The sequence below is a fragment of the Chelonoidis abingdonii genome, chromosome 5, assembly GCF_003597395.2.
Source record: "Chelonoidis abingdonii isolate Lonesome George chromosome 5, CheloAbing_2.0, whole genome shotgun sequence".
Taxonomy (NCBI): Eukaryota; Metazoa; Chordata; order Testudines; family Testudinidae; genus Chelonoidis; species Chelonoidis abingdonii.
In genome coordinates this window covers 12,527,791-12,549,954 of record NC_133773.1, presented here as the reverse complement: position 1 = coordinate 12,549,954, position 22,164 = coordinate 12,527,791, and positions in this window count along the sequence as shown.

The following is a 22,164-nucleotide window of genomic DNA, read 5'->3' as shown; positions in this document are numbered from 1 at the left end:
TGCTGGAACAGTGTCTGTTGACTATTAGCAGACTTTTATTGTGGGGACTGGGTTGGTGTCCAGAACTTAGGGGGAGTTTTAAGCCACCTGTGCCCCACTTTCCTCTAGGCTTCTGCTAAACACAGTTAAGCCACTCTGTGTATCTGTAAGAAGAAATGCCACATTGTATCAATTTAGAAAATTTTCCTATGTAGTCATTTGAATGGTACGTTATCTAAGACTTACTATGGAAATCTTACATTTCTGGATGCCTCTAAACAAATGAATCTAGCACTTGCCTCCAATAATAGGGTGCGATGGGGGAAAATGCTAGCATAGAGTGGCTATCATTATCCTATCAGTCTGGAGTTATGTTATGGAATGAAAGGGACCTAGGTGCATGGACTGGAACAATCACTAATTCAGGCAGTATCTAAATAAAAACCATGAATATCACAGTGATTGGAGTATAAAAAACAACTCATCTTTGAAAAAGGCACCACTTTGGGAAAATGGGAATGAGAGAGACTATTCTTAGCCTAGTATTGTAATTAGTGCCTGATTCTGAGCTCTTGCTATTTTTACTTTGGGGTTAACTTCATTGATTTGCTCCTAATTTACTCTGGTGTGAGGATTACCTGCCTCAGAACCATTAATTTATATGTAGTCCTGGACTGCAATTTATTTGTGCAATTTCTAGAAACGAGGAAGCCGCAAAAGTATTCAAGCTGCAGACTGTCAATAGTGCGTAGTACTGGATTTAATAAATGATCAATCAGGCCTTCAGAACATGTATAAGGAGGGGAAAATACAGTTCCTGGATGGGAAGTTAGTGAGCTTTTACTTTGGGTAGCAAGAGAAAGGCATAGAAAAAACAAAGGGATTTATGTGTAAAGAATGATGTAGAAAGATAGTTTGATTGCCAATGAAACCCCTGGAAGCAAGAGGGAAAAAATGATCTGGGTAAATTCATTTGGACTCTGCCCCAAGGATGGTTCTTAAATTTGAAAAAGAGTGTGTGATACTTAGGCACTAAGGACCAAATTTTCAAAAGATGCCTCTAGTTTTGGGTTCCTCCATTTTAGGGTTCCCTGAAGTAGAGCCCTGCAAATCTGCAGATATCTGCTTTATATTCACAGAACATGTTTGCAGATCAGATGTCGGTACAAATTTAGTATCCTCGCAGGGCTCTATTCCAAAGCTGTGGTCTGTGCATGCAGACCAGTCAGCTAGGTATCATGCTGTTTGATTTGCAAGCACAAATGATACTGGCATGCACAAAGAAGAGGTCTCAAGCACCCAAAAACATAGGCCTCAATAGTTGGTTTCACAAATTAGAGGCCAGACTTAGGCCACTTTGAAAATTTAGCCTCTAAATATTTATTCCTTACCAGCTTCCAATATCAAACTAATTTTTACATAGGTTAGTCCTTGTAATGGCAACATTATCCCATTTCTAGTATTGCAAATAGACATTAAATGCATTTCCAGGAAGTTGGTTCTCACCTGGAATAAGATATTTTCCTATAGCTTGGAAACAAATATTAGAACCATCTATAGATAAGAGAGGGTTCATATCTGAAGTCATAAATATAGTTCAAGTTTCTTTCCCCCCACCTCTAGTCTAACAGTCAAAGTACTCACACACAAGATAATTTTATCTGCCTGCAGTAGCTCCAGTTTAAATAGATTATTAGCTGATTGAGATTAGACCACATCGTATTTTTACAGCATAGCCCTCAGACTCTCACTTCCTAATGAACGTATGTTTCCTGTCTTACATAAATCTGTAATTATGCTCAGTATGATTTCCATCTGTCTTGGTCAAATATGTAAAACGATTGGCTGAGTCAAAGTGACTCAATTTTAATTTGAATCCTTTTGGGGAATATATATATTCAAAACTGAATTCCTGCATCTCAGTTTTCTTCCAACCTGGATCATGCTAGCTTGAGTCATTCTTTCTGGTTACTTGGATTTTCCATAGGTGCGAAATATAAGGGCCTCAGTGGCTGGCAAACCCACCCCCTCTTTCCCCTAAAAACAATAGGCTGAGACTCACTATCTAACCTGGCTGCCTCCATTCCTGGTGTGAGTGTAGTAAGTACATAGTGTACTTTGAGTGACACACAGACATTATCAGTCATAGATGGCTCAGGACACAGACAAGGCTTGCGTGCTTCAGTGACCAGCAACAAGACTCAAAGTAACTTGCTGAGTTTAATGAATAAAAATAGAAATTCTGTTTAGTTACAGATGGAAATTTCTTCAGGTGGTATAAAGTGTATCCTATCTCAGTATAGTTAACCACAGTGAGCTACTCTCTAAAATATGTATTGGCAAACCCCACTGTCACAGAACCATAGAGTCTGGCCGAAGTTAGTGGTACAACTCCCCTAGAAATCCACAGCAGCCACACACTGCCCGTCTAACTGAGGGTAGAGTTGCCCCATATGTGTTGAGGATGGAAAAGACCTACGAGGCCATTTGGTCCATTCCTGCTCGGTTTGTTACCTATAGTACATTTTTAAAGAAGATACTTAATTGAACACCTGCCTGCACTGTGATTGTATTGCTGCAGCCCTTCTCCATGCTACTGTTTGTCTCCTCCACTTATGCTCTGGCTACATTTAGATTATGAACTCTTTGGGGAAGAGACTCGTTTTTCTGCTGGTATTGTAAACTGCACAGCACACGTTTCTCCACTGTAAAAACAATAAGGTTATGACAAGAAACGATCATACTGGGATTTCTATGTCTTTCCGTGGCGGACAACTCTGCAGGGAAACAGGTGTTACTGTTTGTAAGTGTTTCCTGATCATCTTAACTAGAGCTGGACTCAGGAAGCCATTTGCCGCACACAACAGCAATTTCACTGAACGTTTGAACTAATGAACAATGCTACATATAATTCATGCTAATATGTGGCACTCTTCATATTAACCAGCTATCTTTATAGACACATGTATACTGATACTTCTTTATATAGCACTTCCATAACACATTTCTTATGCTTAATTTCATTCCATGACTTCAGTCCATCAAATCTATATAGGTTATTACACCACAGCCATTGATGTGATATCTGAATACCTAGTTGTACTCTCCTGGACCATCTAAACAATTCAACAGATGTAGAAGAGTAAATAAATGACCTTCAGTACATAGAGTCTTCTGTTTTTGTTTCAGGTTCTCTGGTCAGCTCTAAGACCTGGAGTTGGGGAGGTAGGAATCAAATCAAACCACACCTGCAGCAACTTGACAGGCAGTGTCTCCATGGCATTTTAGAGCAGTCCCCATGCTTCCTTCAGCTGAAATATTTTCTGTCATAGAGAGCACTGCAAGTACCAAACACCCTGGCTTCTTTTCTAAAAGCTGTTCTTGGAAGCTGCTTTTACGAACAGTACTAGCTGGAATAGTTTCCAGATTAACTACAAAGTTACAATAGCACAGTCTCCCCTCATACCCACCTGCAACACACATTTTTAACACCATAATTGTTTGTTTTAAGATCCCCCCCGGCAACATGACTGACCATCTGTGCAAAAAGGATTTTGCAAAGAATTTCTTTGAATATAAAAGTTTCAAATCTGGGTTTATAGAACTACAAACATAAGAAAATTGTCAGTGAGACTTAAAAAAAATTACCTAATGATAATACAGGTATTAATCCAAGTATAAAGGGAAGAGAAATCCTGGTAGAAATTGGGCGATGCCTTTTGGCTTGTGAACCACACATAGCACTTGCTATGACCATATGCACAGCAAAAGGCCAAACTTTTCAGAAACCATAGTTGTATACCAGGGCTAGGTAATTCCTAACCCTATTTAAAGAGCTCATTGTGGGGCTAGCACTGGCTATAGCTATCCTGGCAGAATGGTTGGTATGTTCATTTGCAATTTCCAGGATATACAACTATTTCATAATGGAGCTATAAATGCAGGAGCTGGCGTGAAAGGTTTCGGCATGCCTGCATGTACAGAGTGTTCATTGGATGATGATGTGGGTAAGGGATGGAAATAGGAGTCAGAAGATCTTTGCTTACTAACTATATGCCAGAGATTGGCAGCCTTTGGCACGCAGTCCATCAGGGATATCTGCTGGCAGGCCAGGCCGGTTTGTTTACCTGCAGCGTTCGCAGGTTTGGCCGACTGCAGCTGCCACTGGCCACTGTTCGCTGTTCCCAGCCAATGGGGGCTGCAGGAAGCAGTGGCCAGCACATCTCTTGGCCTGCGCCACTTCCCACAGCCCACATTGGCTGGGAACAGCTAACCACGGCCAGTGGGAGCTGCAATCGGCCGAACCTGCAGATGCTGCAGGTAAACAAACAGTCCTGGCCTGCCTGTGGATTTCCCTGGTGGGCCGTGTGCCAAAGGTTGCCCATCCCTGCTATACACAAACACACAAGTTTTACTTACATAGAGACTACTGGTCCAGCTGGTTCCTAAAACAAATAATGCAGTAAAAATGGACACTATCTTATTCATATACACTACAAAACTAGGACCTTAGTCTTTTAAATGGGATAAGACATCCCTATTTCACAGGGGAACTGTGAAGCTTACTTAAAATCCTTTAATGGGAGTTGCCATTAAAAGTGTGAACAGGGTTGTGACAAAGAAAGGAACAATGCTCGCTTTCTTGGCCTTAATCTAAGGCATAAATAGTAAATGTCAGCCTTCCCTCTAGGCCAGGGGTAGGCAACCTGCGGCACGCAAGCTGATTTTCAGTGGCACTCACACTGACCAGGTCCTGCCCACTGGTCTGGGGAGGCTCTGCATTTTAATTTAATTTTAAATGAAGTTTCTTAAACATTTTAAAAACCTTATTTACTTTACATACAACAATAGTTTAGTTATATATTATAGACTTCTAGAAAGAGACCTTCTAAAAACATTAAAATGTATGACTGGCATGCCAAACCTTAAATTAGAGTGAATAAATGAAGACTCGGCACATCACTTCTGAAAGGTTGCCGTCCCCTGCTCTAGGCATTTAAAGCCTCCACCACCACAATGTAAATTCCCCTTCCCTCTTTGGGCCCTACACGATATATGGCATGTTGGTGGGAGAAGGATAGGTTAGACACTGTCAGACCCCCAGAAAGCATCTCTATGTTTGAGCACTTGGCAGCCACAGGAGACTCTGGAATACCAGCTGGGCTAATAACTGCCTGTAAAATCCCCCAAACTTGACATCACAATGGCCTCTACGGAGGTGCTAATGAATTATCTGAGAATGAGATTGGAAGCCCAGCCAAACCAGTTGCCATGTGAGTTTATTAAATCAATCTTCATTAAGTGCACTCCCATTAACCAAAAGGGACACAAGCCAAACAGTATCCTTGATATAGAGACAGACTCTGTCAGTTGTTTTCAACCAATGCTACAAAGGCAAAGCACCAAACCCTCTCCAGGTTGACAGCTCACACCCCTTTTCTCCCATCAGTCAGAAGGGAAAAAACAACCCAGACATTAACAAAACCTGAAGTACTAGAAGTAATGCTGTTCTGCCTGACATTTTCTACTAATCAACCATTTTCTGGCTAGGGAGGGATAGCTCAGTGGTTTGAGCATTGGCCTACTATAAACCTAGGGTTGTAAGTTCACTCCTTGAGGGGGCCACTTAGGTATCTGAGACAAAATCAGTACTTGGTCCTGCGAGTGAAGGCAAAGGGCTGGACTTGATGACCCGTCAGGATCCCTGCCAGTTCTAGGAAATAGGTATATCTCCATTATTTTATTTTATTTTTATTTTACATCCTTCCCTTTCAGACTAGTAGACTATAAGCTCCCAGTCATATCTTTAGCCCCACTTGGATTGGTAAATATAGCAACTTCTCTCCTTACCCTGCCCTCTTCCTCCAGCTTGTGAAGGGAAGACAGTTTATAGTTGACAGAAAATTCTGGCAAGAAAAAGTGAGAGGTGGTGGCTGGCCAGCTTCAGGAAAAAAAAAAAGAGCAAAATGAAAAGCCATTAACTCAGAAACCCAGGTGCTTCTCACCCCCATAAATTGTAAATCAGCCATCTCCTTACACAGCCACACCCTTGACCACAATTCATGCCCCCTTAATTTTCTGGGGGGAGACATCCCTTTTCCCTAAATAAAGGGGTATAAATTGCTCCTGTTGGAAGCAAGCCCTCACTCACTGTTCTTTAGTGGCTCCATTCTCAGAGACCCCTTAGAAAACACGAAGTAAATCACCAAGAAATCACCCTTGTTTTAACCCAAACATCAGCTGCCCTAGGAAGGGACACTGTTTACCTCCTTTGGATCTGAATCCAGACTCTCTTAAGTAGAGGGAGAATTTGTGTCTGCGGTTTTGGCTCAGTCTTTTCTCTAGTATGATTATTGTAACGAATGAGCATGAACCTGAGAATGGTAAATTACAAACTAATGATGCTGTTATACCACATATTAAAACCTTTCAAAAACATTTTAAAATATGACTAACAGGTCTTTAATATGTAACCACAGATGTTCAGGTCATTGTAATCATAAACACTCAACCACCGCAGTGCAAAACTCTCCTCTCAACTCCAAAAGGCCATTTAAGGTAGTTGATGAGTAAAATGAAATGAAGTCAAAACTCCTCACGGAACCTTCCATGGCCTAGCTCAGCAAGTGGTTCTCTAGAGAGCCTATCACAAGATAAAAGATTTCCTCATTATACCCAGAACTTCAAGCACTACTTGTATTACAGACCCTGAGATCAAGACTCCATTGTGCCAGGCACTGTACAGACATGAAAGAGATAGTCTCTACTCCCAAGAGTGTAAGCAGACAACACAAAGAGAGGGAAAACAGAGGTGAAGTGACTTGCCTAAGGCCATGCCACAGGTCAGTGGCAGAGCCAGGACTAGAATCCCAGTGTCCTGGCTCTCACTCTAGTGCCCTAGCCACTGGACCACACTCTTTTACTATATGACCCTCAGAAGAATCCTTTTTTCTACAAGGGGCACATTCTCAGCATAGATTGAGTAGAAGGACCCTGAGTAGCTTTCAGTGACCCCCTCAGCTGATTCGTATCAGCAGTGGTGGGATCTGAAGAAAGTTCTGAGCAGCTCTCCTTAGCCTAATGAAGTTCTGTGATGTGAAGCCATGAAGGGTGTGTGAACTGAAGGGAATGAAGTGGAGGATCGCCTATAAGCAGTCCCAGAAAAGAAAAATCATCCTTTTTAATTCAGAAAGCATTTCTAAGAGGAAAGCAATATGCTGCCACTAACACTGCATATGCCACACAAAAATAATTGTTTTTGACTTACCTAATTCACCACCTTCAGGATAAAAAACATGTCTTCTCTCTTCATCACAGCTTTCTTTTGATAAGAGTTTATTAATAAAGGATTACAGGGAAAAAAACCCATCCCTCCAATAAAATTTGGAAAATGTCCATCAGCTGTGTCCACTAGGATAGTAGTGAGTTTTGTGTTGAGCCTAAGGAAGTTAGGTGCTCAGCTCTCATTGGGAGTTGAACCCTCTGGAAATCTCAGCCCAGTCTTTATTTAGAATGTTGCCCCAATTCAAAAAAGCCAGGGTGTCTAGTTCCTAGTGGACATATGCTCAGATAAAAAAGCCCACGATTGCAACTATCACAATTTTCATCCATGCTGTTAGTCTCAGCAGAGAGGTAGGGGACTGAATGGGCATGGAAACTAAGCTCTGTTCTCTCCACTTCTCCTGAAAAGAAGGAGGTATATAGGCAGAGCTGTATGGAGAAGCTCATAGTCTGGCTGCCCATGCTGGGAGCACTTCAATCCCCAGAACTGTTACTGATACTGAAGTATAGATTTGTCTAACAATCTTCTTCCCGTTAGTGTGTGTGTGGCACCCATCAACATTACTTTTCAATCCATCTGGCATCTACATTTACTGCATTTGAGCTCTGGCCTCATAACACCAAAAATCAAACATATGATACTGTAGCAGGATCTCAGCCACACTCCATGAACAACATCCAAAACCAAAAACAAAGAGGGCAAAGTTTTACTGTTCACTGGTGGAAGTAAGAGGTGTCACCTCCATGAAACTAATGGCATTAGATCACCAGGGAGTTGAATTGATTCTCTCTCTTCTGGGGATATTCAGTTTTTCTTACATCTATCTATAGAAAACCCCAACGGGGAAAGGCTCTCCCTAACAAAAACATCAGTCTAGAGAAATTCTTCCCTGCTGAGCCTCTGAGTAGAGCTGTCAGCCCTTGAGGAGGCAGCTGTTGCAGGCCTGCCAAGCCAACCAGAGAGAAAGGTGAAAAGACGTAAGGGCTGAATGGTGGCAGCTGAGTAACAATCCTCTTTTCACTGCAGATTATCAATATTGTGATGTGTTTCCTGTAACACTGCCACGCAGTATTCTGGCAGGAAAATGAAGACTCAGATGGCTGCACAAGTAAACAGCTCCAATACAGATGCTCCATCTCAGGAGTTCTCAAATTGGGAGTCAGGACCCCCCGGGGGTTGTGAGATTATGTGGGGGATTGCGAGCTGTCAGCCTCCACCCTAAACCCCGCTTTGCCTCCAGCATTTATAACAGTGTTAAATATATAAAAAGATATTTTTAATTTATTGGGGGGGGGGGAGTTGCACTCAGATGCTTGCTATGTGAAAGGGATCACCAGTACAAAAGTTTGAGAATCACTGCTCTATCAACAAGGCCAAGACCAGTGAATGCTGCTTTCTACCCTGACTACAACTGCTATTAGCACATTACTGTGCATTGATACTTTTGGGAGCAGTCATTCTACTTCACCACAAGCAGAGTTCTTTCAAGCAGGTTCTACTCCACCTCAGAAGGAGAAGTTCCTGCTCCTTATTGCTAAAGTTCTTCAGAACAAAAGCAAGACCTCAAACCTTATGAAAAAAGTAATGGAAAATATTTGGTGAGGAAGGGAAGAAGCTTCTAGAATTGGGAGCAAGGACAAATTTCTCTCAAGCGATGGCAGACAGACCTATCTGAAATATTATTTGTTTGTATGGAGTTTTGTTTGTTTTTAAACAAACATTTCGGTTTTTTCGCTCCACAATGTGCTTGATGAGATATAAGATAGAGCTAAAGACGGTCTTCTCCAAAGAGCTCACAATCTAATAGATTAAGAAACAACTAATGTTGTAAAATACCCTGCACCTCTTCCCCTCCTTGCTCCTTGTGATGTTTTAGAGAGATGTAGCTGTGGTAAATACAAATATAATCCACTGTTCCATGTACCTGTGACTCACTGCTTCCCTCAAAATGGCCCAGGAAAAGGGTATTGGGCTACTGAAACTTTTACCTCTAGTCATCAATTCAATTCCAATCCAATGACTGGTAAAAAAAAACATTACCTCTGTGATGGGCTTTTGGAGGTCTCGGCCCATTTCCCGATACACAGGTGTCCACATCACAAAATCACCACCACAACTAGCAACTTCAGCAACAAAGCCAGGACTTCATCATCATGGTATAAACTACCCTCCCACACGCAAAGGTGCTGGCAGTCCCTGCAGGACAACATGAGAAATCTTGCACTGCACACAGTGCTCCAGGGTCCGCACTGGCTGCCAATCAGTTTCTAGCTGGAGTTCAAGATGTTGGTTAGCCTACAAAGCCCTAAATGGTCTGGGACCTGGCTGCCTGAGAGATCACTTCTCCCACCATGTCACACCAAAACAGGAGAGCTGGTCAAATGGGAGTCCCTTTGGTATAGAAGAAGGGCACATGGGGAAAAACATTCTCAGGATGGGAACCTGCTCCCCTTCCCGCTTGGGTCTAATAAAGCCTGGATTTATTAACCTTCAGGGCATGCTGGAAGAAGCATCATTTTTCCCAGGCAATTTGTAAGGGGGAAGGCTGAGAGATGGAAGGATTTTGTCATTGTGCCTGCTGTGGGGAGATTTTGTTATGACTATGTCTGCAGGGGTATGTTTGTATTTGGATACTGGTTTTTGGCATGAGATGAACATGTTAAGAGTGCTCAGAACATGGGATGAATCTCTTGCTTAGGTTTTGTGGATCTAAGTAAATAAATAAAATAAGAATCTTGCCTGTCTTGTACCTGTTCCATGGAGAAAGAACACTAGACTCTGGGGTTGTCTACTCAGCAAGCTTCACATGTACTAAATGCACTAAGAAATAATAAAATAAATAATAATAATAATAATAAATAGAAGGACTATCCCAGGCAGTTTAATAAATCCGAACATGTATAAAGGGCTGTCTCAAGAATTAAAATCCCTTCTAGGCATTGTTTGCAGAAAGACAAACTGAAAACAGCTGACTGCCCTGTCTTTTGAGCAAAATGAAGCAGGAAAGCTCCTGCACTAATTCCTTCATCCTGAATAAGGCATAGTGGACTTCATACAGAATAACTCATCCCATTGTCACCAGGCTGTTTTCAAATATCACAAAAATGCCTGGTTTTTAAAGAATGTTGTGTTCAAGAGCAACAGAGTAAAGGACAATCAGAAGGCACTTACTACGTAGATTGGGAAGAGAGGGAATCCTAACATTGATACTGGTTATTAGAGGGAAATACCTACAAAGTGTGCAGAGGACACAAAGATTGAGAGTGGTAAATAATGAAGAGGACAGGTCACTGATACAAAGAAATCTGGATCACTTGGTAAGCTTGGAACAAGCAAACAAACAATGTGCATTTTAATATGGAAAAATATGAATTTATACCTCTATGAAAAAAGAAGGTAGACCATACTTGCAGGACTCTATCCCTGAGAAGCAGTGACTCTGAAAAAGTCTTACAGGTCAAGGTAGATAATCAGCTGAACATGAGATCCCAGTGCATCAATGTGGCCAAAAGATCTAATGCAATCCTTGGACACATAAATAGGGGAATCTTGGGCAGAGACATTATATTATCTTTGTATTTGGCATGGTTACAATTGCTGCTGGAACTCTGTCTGGTTCTCGTATCCACAGTTCAGGAAGGATGTTGAAAGCTTAGAGAGGGTTCAGAGAAGAGCCACGAGAATGATAAAGGGATTGGAAAACATGCCTTATAGTGATAGACTGAAGGAACTTCAATCTACTTAATTTATCAAAGAGAAGGTTACAGGTTAACTTGATCAATCTGTAAGTATGCACATAGGGAATAGAAATTTGGTAAGAGACAGCTGTTCAATCTAAGACGAAGGTACAAACAAGATCTAATGCACAGAAATTGAAGCTAGACAAATTCAGGCTAAAAATAAGATGCACATTTTTAACAGTTACAGTAATCAGTGGAACAACTTACCAAGGGTTGTGGTGGATTCTCTTATTGAAAATTTTTGATTGGATGTTTTTCTAAAAGATGTGCCCTTGTTCAACCAGAAATTAAGTCATGGAATTCCAACAGTCTGTTTTATACCAGAGGTCAGAGTGGATGGTCACAATGGTCTCTTCTGGCATTATAAACTATGATATAAGATGATTGCTTTAAGTGGGAGACTGGAGCCATTTGTTCAGTTTTTCTTTTTATTAGCTGGAGGTCAGCATCCTATGACAGCACTTTACTCCTCTAGCCTTGATATTACACCTTTGCAGAGAAAAGTAGCTGAAGATTAGTGTTCGTTTTCTCAAATGCAAGGAAGATATTACCTAAGTTACTGGGGGTCTGTCAAGGATCCAGTTCTAACAGAGCACCCCCTAGTGTACTCACTCAGGTCGGTCACTGCAGCTGGGGACGCTTTGTAGCATTCTGGTGGTGATGGGTTCTCAGCCTTTTGGCCAAGCCCTTCTGGACACTTCTCCCCATTTCAAACAACTCAGTGGCAGCAAGCAAGCATGCAAAACTGATCAACCATAGAGGTAGTCCCAGTCGAGACTCTGGTGTCTCTCCCTTCAGAGGGGCCCTGGATGGGCCGCAGTCCAACTCACAGTCTGTTGATTCTCCAGGAAAAATTATAGGATACAGCCCATTCTCTTCCCATCCCAACCAAGGCACCACATGGTGCTTGAGTCCACTCAATGCTGGGGAAGTGGGACAAAAAGGAGAGCTGGCTGGACCCCACAGCTGACCACCCCTCTGACCAGCAGTCTGTCCTCCTTGGGGATAACAGCCTTCTGCTGCCAGCTAATGTAGTTAGTCCTATAACTCAAGCAGCAGCACACTGTGCTGCAGTATTTTTACTTGTTTCCTTTAAAATAAGCCAAAAGAGTTATATTACATAACCTCTGTTAAAAGAACATTATTTAGGTTGCAAAGGTGAGCACTCAGAAGTTAGGAAATGACACATTTGCAGTTGTATGGGTAGCCTTAACTCAGCCCCGTTGTGTTTATACATTAGGACACAATCTTTAACTACATGATCACATACTATTTTTCTCCACAAGCCCAGTCTCATTCAGCGCACGAGATGGAAACGCAATGGGGCAGAATTAACGTTGCAAGCTCACTATGGTGAAAAATCATAAATCTAGTATTTCCCAACTTTTGAGTGCTTGATTATGCAACCTAAATTACACTTTAAAAAAAAAAAACTATGCTAAAAGAAACTAATGTATTCTGTAACTCCATTGCTGTACTGTAGAATTGCATTAACTGTATTACTAACCCTAACACCTATTGAGATACATTTGGTATGGTATATAGAAGATAAATAGGTACCTTATTCAGTCCCAGGGAACTAGAGCTAAACGCAAAAAACAGGGCTAGGATTTTCACAGTGGCCTAAGGGTATACGTGCCCAACTCCCATTCAAATCCAATGAGAGCTGGGAACCTAACTCCCTCAGGCTCTTTTTGTAAATCTCAGCCTAAAGTAAAATTCATATTCCTCTACTGTATGCATTCGCTGTGGTGTGATTGTCTTCAGATTTTATCTGAGTAATTTGCCCCACTAAATGATATTGCATCTCTCTCCCACGTAATCATATCACAATCCTTACCATTATGTATATGGGCTGCAATACTTGGCTTTGGTTGTTGGGTTTAGCATGTGGGTGCTGGGTGGTGCTGAAACCCCACATTGCAGCATTTCAAACCTGGGGGTGAAACATCCCACTTTGGAAGCTAGAGAGAGAATAGCAATGCTTGTCCCAAAGCTAGCTTTGTTTCCTTTTAGAAACACATTGTGTTAAACTGTCCCCAAAAGGTACTCCTCCATCTTTCAGTAAGAAAAGGATTATAGACACCTTTTACGTGGTGCATGTTCCCTACTGGTTTATTCCATCTCCCCTTTTAGAAAATACAGCCTTGTGATCTGTCAAGCTTTACAAATAAAGTAATAAATGCAGCCCTGGTGGACAGCTGCTGCTCTGTGTCCTGCTGAGCTTTGAGGGAACTAGAAATATTCTATTTATTATTAGAATTAGCAGAGATCAGTTAAATACAGTGAGTCCAACAGCTTCAATAATAAAATAAATAATAATAATAAAAAAAAAACCCACCACAAACCTAGAATTCTCCTTCTCCCTGCTGGCATGTTGCTGCAAAGATAGAGAGCTTTGCAAATACAATTAAACAATAAGAGAGATTGTCCTGACACCTGACAATTTCCATTTGGCACCTCTAGCCATAAGGGATGGATCAACTAGTAAGTTTTCCATTCTTGTAAAGATGAGCAATCTTAAACTCAGAGTTACTTCAAAGCAATACAGCAAGGAGGTGGAAGAGCCGTTTACACTGCGAAGGAGCAGGCTGATTGAGTTCTGAAACAGCACCAAGATGAAAGACAGAAAAAGAAAAACGGTTTTTGGTCTTGAAGTCTGCCTGACTCACATCTTAGAACCATGACAGTCTGGCATCTACTCCACATAACCGTAGCACGAGTGCCCTCTTGTGTACAAGGGCTACATACAAAAGTGCGAAGCAGCCTATTTTTCCTGAAATCACTGGCTTGAAATGCCAGGAAACCATCCCAGCAATGTACGGTATCTCAGCTTTGAGTTAAAAATATAGGTTTCCTCACCAAAGCTCCATGAAAAACAATCAGGGACTCAGTCTGGATGGATTGACAACACATTTGAAATTCAGTGGCTGCTGCCAGCTCTCCCCTCCTGTGCCTTGTAAATGGTGTTATATTATACTGATGTTTGCATCTTGGATGTGATGCTAATGATCTCATTTTCCATGTGATGGTTTAAGTCAATAAGCAGAAGAAAGTTGAAAATGAAGAGTTTCATTTCGAGTTTCCTGAACACAGGAACTTCGTCTTCTCATCAACATAATACAAAACAATATTCTCTGTTATAAGATACATTTTTGGTCATTTATATCCGATCATCATTTGAATAAAATCAATGATATTCACATCAGCAGAATACGGGAGAGAATAGTAAAAATAAAATGCAACCAATCATATTGCTAAGTGCACCAGAAACCTATCTTCCTCAAAGAAGGTATAGCAAAAAATACCATCCACACTGTTGTATACTATGGCTTCAGTATGGGTGGCAACAGTCTTTCTGACTATCACCTGAAATTAAATCCTGCTTGCCTTATTCACAGGAGACATTTTCCTCAGAGACATGAGCTCAGCTTGCAAAATCAGCTCATAATGTAATATAATTATAGTCTAAGGGATAGGGCACTGTCTTGGGAACCAGGAGACCTGGGCTTTATTCCCAATTCTGCCACTGATCCACCTGGCTTTCAACAAGTCATTTCCCTTCTCTGTGCCTCTGTTCTCCCTCCCACTCTTTGTCTTAGTTTAGACAGAAAAAAATTACAGTCTGGATTATCTCTTATTATGTCTAGGTATAATGCCCAGCTCAAGGGTCCCAATAGGTACATGAAGCTCCTTTTTAATGGAGATGAAGCCTGCATGTTCAGCTACAAGTATACCCTGGCCAATGGACAGAGCCACCTCAAGGAAATGATACCGTAAACATACTGCCTGCATGAGTGACGAATTATTGGGGCTGGAATCATCTTTTTGTTCTGTTTGCACAGCACCTAGCACAAAGGGGTCCTGGTCCAAGAGTAGGGCTCCTAGGTGCTACGGTCATACAAATAAATTAATAATCACTTAAAATTGTTACTGTTGTTTTGAGAATTGATTCAAAATGTGTGTGTGTGTATGGGGGGGAATAGTACCATTTCTATGAATCAGAGAGAAAATATAATGGAATTAAGTAGTAGCATGCAACTCTAGAAGATGGTATGAGATATTTTCCTCTCTATTTAAGTGCATGTGGGGTCTGACACATTAAGTTGACTTGTCTATACATTCTGTTACATTTGCGAAATGATGTATGTGGTCAGCTACATTACTATATATTTTGACCATCATTTTTAATAGCGATCATCCGACATAGAGTATGATTTTCCAAGCCCAGGATTGTCAGAGGAACAAACCCTATTAACTTGTAAACTTCACAGTTTTGAGCATCCACAAAACCACATGTGTACAGTAAAGTATGGAACATGCATGGGGATAGGTATCCTGATTGTACACGTGTATGGGATATCAGGGGTGCACAAGTCAGGTAGGGGTAAAATGGATCATGTACCTGTGTGCATGCCTTCCAAAACTGGGCCTTTTGTATTAACTCAAAAACATCAATAAAAAAGGAACAGAACTTCTGCTTACCCGCCTCCCATTTTTGCCACTTCCTAACTCTAGCTATAGGACTGATTAGGTCCCATTTAGCTCTAAGGAAAAAAAGAACCTGAAAATTTACCTGTGATCACCTATGAGATAGCAAAAGTCTAGAGCAGTGGTTCTCAACCAGAGGTACACATAGCCCTGGTTCCCAAACCAGGGAAAGATAGGTGTTTGGCAGCCTAAGTCACATGTGGGGGATGATCCAGTAGGATGATCAAAGCTTGCCAAATAGGGTCCCATTTAAAACCTAGCCAGAGCAGTAATAGAAGACAATAATGGCATGCACCTTATAGCTCAGTGGTTCCAGTACTTGCCTAAGAGGTAGGAGATCCAGATTCTAATCCACCTTCTCCCCAGTGTGGGGGAGAAAGGAGTTGAAGAGGGGTCTCCCACCTCCTAAGATATTTTAATACAGTGCTCCCTCCATCTCTCCAGTCAAAGCTGTTCCACTGTGGCTAAAAAATGAAAATTACTGGAGCAGGGGGATTAGACCCTGGATCTCCCAGTGCATGTCCTAGCCACCGGAATATGTAGTCATTCTCTTTCTGTCCTGCAGCATGCCTAATTACTCCAGTAAATCCAACAAAATGTTTTGGCGTATCCAGGAGCAAAAAAACAAGGGTTTTCAAGCAAAACAATTTATTTTCACTTTCAAATAACTCCAAACCCAGGCAGAAGGGCAGTTATTGAAGATTACCATGTAAACTCAGTACTGGGCCCAAACCAAATATGAGATTATAGCCCCAGCTATAACTGTTGGGGACAGTTAAGTTACCGAAAACATGAGAGTAGTGTCTTGCCCTTACAGTATGACAGCCCATGCAACAATACTGTATCTACTATTGAACTAATTAAATGCTGTTCAGGTTTAATGGTGGCTACCAAAAATTCTACTGCAATAACGTGCCTGTATAACAGTTATGGCCCTTATTTACTGTACAAAGCACTGTTGCTGACTGGCTACAGAATTTCTTTCACAGGCTTGGGTAAGTTCTTCAGGAACTCTCCACAGCTCTCTGGGATCATGGAAGTCCTGTTAAGGCATAAAATAAGCCTCCATTTTACTCAAGCTCCACCTGAAAGCACACTAACTTCCCACAGTCATTCCTGAAAAAGAAGTCAGCTTAGAGCAGTCAGGAACCAAAGCAGGAGACCAAATCTCCTGATCACGGGCTTCTAGGCCCGATGGTAATACAAACAATAAAGCGCCTGATCCAACTCCCATTAAAGTCAATGGTAGTGTTGTCATTTACTGCAATCGAAACAAAATTGGACCCCCAAAAAGAAGTGCTGGAGTTGTCAACTGCATTGTTGGGAGGCAGTGCTGAAAGAAATAGTGTTGACTTGCCTCTCTCCCATGGTGCAAAACCAGTGTGATCAAAATCCAATGTCTGTTCAACAGAGTGAGGAGGGGAGAAGCTGTAACTTTGTGCCTCACAAATACAGGCAGTTTAGCAAAAGCCAAGATGGACTGGTTATGTCCTATATAACTGAAGTTACAGAAACTTCTGACAAAGATTAAGCTGTCACACTGTCCAGATGCAGTAAATTTAAGGAGAAAATAGAATAGATGCTGAACAAGTGGGTCAGCTCCAAAAGTAGCATGCGAAAATAGACATCTGTCACACTTTCATTCCTTCGGATTCCTGTAGACAGTCCTCCTTAGTTACAGCTTGGCTCAACAGTTCAGATAAGGACAAGATGAATCTTAATACACAATTTTATTACAATTTTACATATTTTATTACATACTACAATTTTCAGTGCATTTGTATTTGTTAAGTAATGAACGGTTGTACAAGCACCACTTAAAACTTTTAGTATGTACAAAACCTCTGCCGTTTTACGAATATACAACTACCCTTCTCCCCCACATTGTGTATAGTTTTCTGAAATAGTCGAACATTGAGAATTTACTTTCTCTATGGGAACAACTGGGAATTTCTGAGGGCCATATTTGATCACTTAACACTGGCAACACTAAATGGACTGCTGACCTGCTACCAAATGTATAGTATTCGTTTCAGACTGAGGAAATTTATGGATCCACAGATAATCACAACTGCTTATAAATCTTCTCCAAAACTAATTTCTGTTAAATATTTATGTCTAGAGCTCAATAGAGCAAAAACAAACAAAATACACCTCTCCTCTGCAAACTGCCCTTTAAATTAATAGTACATATGCTTTACCCAGCTGTTCAGAAATCTAGACCTCTGTCTTTGCATAACTGCCAAGAAGCTGGAGGATAATATCTTCCCAGAATCCTTCCATAAAAGTCACATAAACCTGGCATTGCTCCATGTTTACCACAGCAGTTCCTGCTGACAATGCAGAACAGGTGAAGACAGTGGCCTGTTTCCCCCTTTCCCTGAGGTTTTCACTTACCAGTTGAATGTTGTATCTTCCTTTCCTCCTATGGTTCTGAGGAAGGACAGTCCCAATCTTCATGAAAGGCTGGCTCGTTTGGATGACGCAGGCCCAGAACAGGTGATGGATGCTAACTGCCTCCAAATTTCCCTGCCGTGGAAGTCCATTAACAGTTTGGATTTGCATGCAGTCCTTAAAAGATCCCGATACAGTAAAACTTCTTTAGTTGAATGGTGAAAAAGTGGGGCCTAATTTCATGGAATCTCTATGCTGTGACTAAATGTCAAATGGCATCTGGGGTTGACGAATGAACTGGAACACTGTTGCCCCACAGGAAGCATAAAATGACTGATGGTAGAATATTTAACATAGCAAGATGCCAGCTAGGAAAAACAAACAGAGCAACTTGAAGGAATTGCTGTGTGCTTGCATTTCAAAGATGCCCAGGGTAAGCCACATCAGGGGAAGCTGAACACAAGAGGAAGACCCAATGGACCATTAGGATCCTAGGAGTAGGAACCTACTTTGAAAGCAGGGCTATGGAGGGTTGAACGAATCTGGCCTAACATCAAAAATTATTTTAATTGTGCAAAAAGGGGAATGGGTTTTCAGTTTGAACTGAACCAGTCAGATTTTGCCCAATGTCATTATCTTAGTTGAATATTAATTTCAATTTAACGTACAGACATAAATATTAGGGAAATCTTCTGAACTTATCTCCAAAGAACAGGAGAAGTAATGTCACTGTACGCAAGGAATTTCCCATTCCTACATTCCGCTGTGCAAATATAGCAAGTGCACACACTATTTGAGAACACACAGATAAACAGTGGTGGTTTCCATGGTAGTACCCCCAAAATGCAATTCAGGTTCTGAAGCACAGACTTTCCATAATAGAGCCAGCTGCACGGGTAGTATTGCTGCTGACCCTGTAATAATTTAAAACTATAACAATATTTTTAATCCATAAGTGCCACCTACAGGCAATACGATGTTTCCTTTTCTCTTCCTCTGAATGTGATAGAATGCATTTAATACTTAACATTTTCTTATACTTAAATTGCTTCCCAGCTTTCCCTGAAACTAATATAAGGGGTATAAGGCTTCTTCTGTGAAGCCTTCTGCATTTTAACAGACAGTAAGAAGCAAGGGAAAAGTACACTACAATTATACTTTGCAGATACATAGTGCTCTTCAATTATAGCCCTTTAAGCATTTTGCAAAGTTGAGTAAGCATTATTTTTATTTGCTTACTCTAAATATTCTTATTCATGTAAATGTCCAATCCCTCTTTGAATTTTGCAAAGTTCTGGGTTTCAATGACATCCTGTGGTAATAAGCTCCAGTCTACTCACAGATTGTGTAAGAGCCTTTAATCGGTTTTGGATTCGCTTCCTTTGTTTTATTGACACTTAATTATGAATTTCTAGTTTTGTTATCTGACCTTTTCCTAAAAACTCACTCATCTGAGGCCACGAACTTAGCAGTACCATGAGATCTATGGTACTATGTATGTGAATAAGAGTTTGCACACTTGTGGTAGGGTAGGTCTTGCTCCAATGCTAGTCAATGGAAAAATCTCCCATTGACTTCAGCAGGAGGAGAAATAAACCCTGTAAGCAATGTTGGACAAATCATTCTATTTCTTCTTTTCTATTTCGTATGGTGCCGAGACCAATATTTCAATTCTTTTCACTCTCTCATGTTTCTACCCAATAAGACTTAAGCAAGTTATATTGTAAAGTGGGTTAAGATGTTTTAAAAAATGGATCAAATCTTAGTCCTCAATCCTGCACTTACCTGTGTAACTATATGACTAGTTCCATAACGCCTATACTTAAATAGGTGCGTATTTGCAGGATTGGGATCTCTGACTAATCTAATAGAGGCAGGGAGTGTCTTTGGTTTTTTTGTACTGCACATTGGCCCTAAAGTAGTAAATAAAATGAGAAATGAGTTCAGGATTTAGATCTACATGTTAGAATATATAATCCGATGTAAATTTTATAATTGTACCTATATAAAATCTTTAGGTTGAGTAAATAACTCAATGTTACAGCTTATATTTTTAAAGCTGTGTCATTGAATAAACCATAACCTGGTAGCAAAAGTTGCAATCTAGTGACTGAAAGAAAACAACTGGGAGTTCAGACACTGTCTGAGCCAGATTCAATCTGCCCATGGACAAGTCATTTTCTTTTTTGTAAGTGTAACTGAAAAATTAGACTAAACAGGACCTTGCTGAAAACTCTAGTGTTGCATTTGAGCATCCTAGACAAATTCTAGGACTGCATTTTTTTCTTGGATTACACTAGTCAGCAGCATTGTTTATGCAGTCCTCAAGATGCTCTGCCTTTTTGTGTTGGAAGGAGTAGTTTTACTAGCTGTGACTGGATCTCTGGAAAACTAGTGTGTTTCCCACAGGTGTCAGGGAAGGGGAGAAGTATTTCTCACATCTTGTATTGCATGCCCAGCAAAGTGGGTGTAAGTGATGGATTGGGTCCAGCAATTCACTGCATCTCCATTCACGCTGAAAACAGAAATACAGACAGAAGTGCTACAGCTGGGTTATGTTTGTGGATGTACTGGAAATAGAGACACATCTGCTTTTGTGTCGTCATTGCTTTGTTTGGCCATATAGTGTATCTACCTAGTTCAAGAGACTTGAAAAACACACAAGGATGTGTTTAAAGAATGGATCACTTCTGTGCTGAGGATGTTCTAGAGACCCTAAGTGCTTCCCACAAAGTCAGTCTTTCCCATTTGCCTCAAACATGTTTGCATGTTTATTAGCTTTCTTCAACTCAGTAGTAATGTACCACTAAACAGTTTTAGCTCCCTTTAAAAATGATTACAACTGGGGTCTAAACTAGACTATAAAGACCACAGTGAGACAAATGTACTTACCTCCCTCTGTAAAGAGCTTTGAGATTTACTGATGAGCACTAAAAGAGCTAGGCATTATTCCCATATATCTTACCCAGCACTCGTAAGCTTTGCCACGGAGTGCAAAATTAGACTTACATTCTCAAAAGCATCCACTGATTTTTTTGGGTGTCCAATGAGAGTCACTTTGTGGCTACTTTTTCCAAAGGTGCTGAACTCCCACAGTGGCAGTTGAATTCAGTGAGATGCAGTACTTAGCACCTCCTTGAAAAAAAAAACAAAAACACCCCACCCCATGCTATGTAAGTGCCTCAAAGCTGAGCACTTAGAATTAGAAGGCAGTTTAGAAAATTTAGTCTTAACCTTACATGGATGTTGTGAGGGTTGACTGCTATTTGTACAGTCAGGTGAGAACTCCATTACAAAAATTACCACTGTAACTGGCAATGTTCTCAGCAGACGGCAGGGATTTAATAGACCCGGACACTGAACGAGCCTCATTCTGCCACTGGTGGTACCTCTTTTAAGTCATCAGTAAGAAAACTATAGGAAAACTGTCACTGCCAATTTAGTGACTGTCTTGCGAATGGAGGATTTCAGTCCGCAAGGCAGTCAATCTACCACTTTACATGGAAGCTCTATTGTATGCTCTCTACAGACAGGGGCCGGCACTTCCATTTAGGTGACCTAGGGTGCCAGGATTTGGGGAGGCGGCAATTCGGCAGTGGGGAGGTCCTTCTGCGCTCCAGATCTTCAGCAGCAATTCTGCAGCGGGTCCTTCACTCACTCCAGGACCTGCCGCAGAAGTGCCCCGAAGACCGAGAGCGTGGAAGGCCTCCCCCGCCGCAGAATTGCCGCCAACGACCGGGAGTGCGGAAGGACCCCGCCTAGGGCACCAAAAACCATGGTGCCGCTCCTGTCTACAGAGAATGTATGCTAAATGCACATTGAATGTGTGTGTCAATTCTGGGGGAGCAGGGATTAATAACTCCAAGATTAACAATTAAACATTTACATTTTTAAACAAAGTATTTGAAAAATCTTCACTATTTACCTGCCAAATCCTGGATTAAAACCATCCACAGCTGTCTGTGGCAGGAGGCTTTTCAGCCAGTTGGTGGAGCAACAGCTGCACTTCTGTGCTATCTGAGAAACAGCCAAAACCACCACAGCGCCCCGTTCACCTCAGCATTGGCTAAGGAGTATCAAACAGTCAGCTTGTTTCTCTTCTCTATCACTGCCTGGCACTCTGCTTACTCTTCTCTCCTCCACCAGGTCCACCCACTTGTCTCTAACCATGGAGAAAGCAGGCATTTCTTCCCTACAGAACTTAGTTTGAGATTCTGTTTGTTAACGTTTAATGGGCCAAATACAACACTGATTGTAAGAATTCAACAGGGACGAATT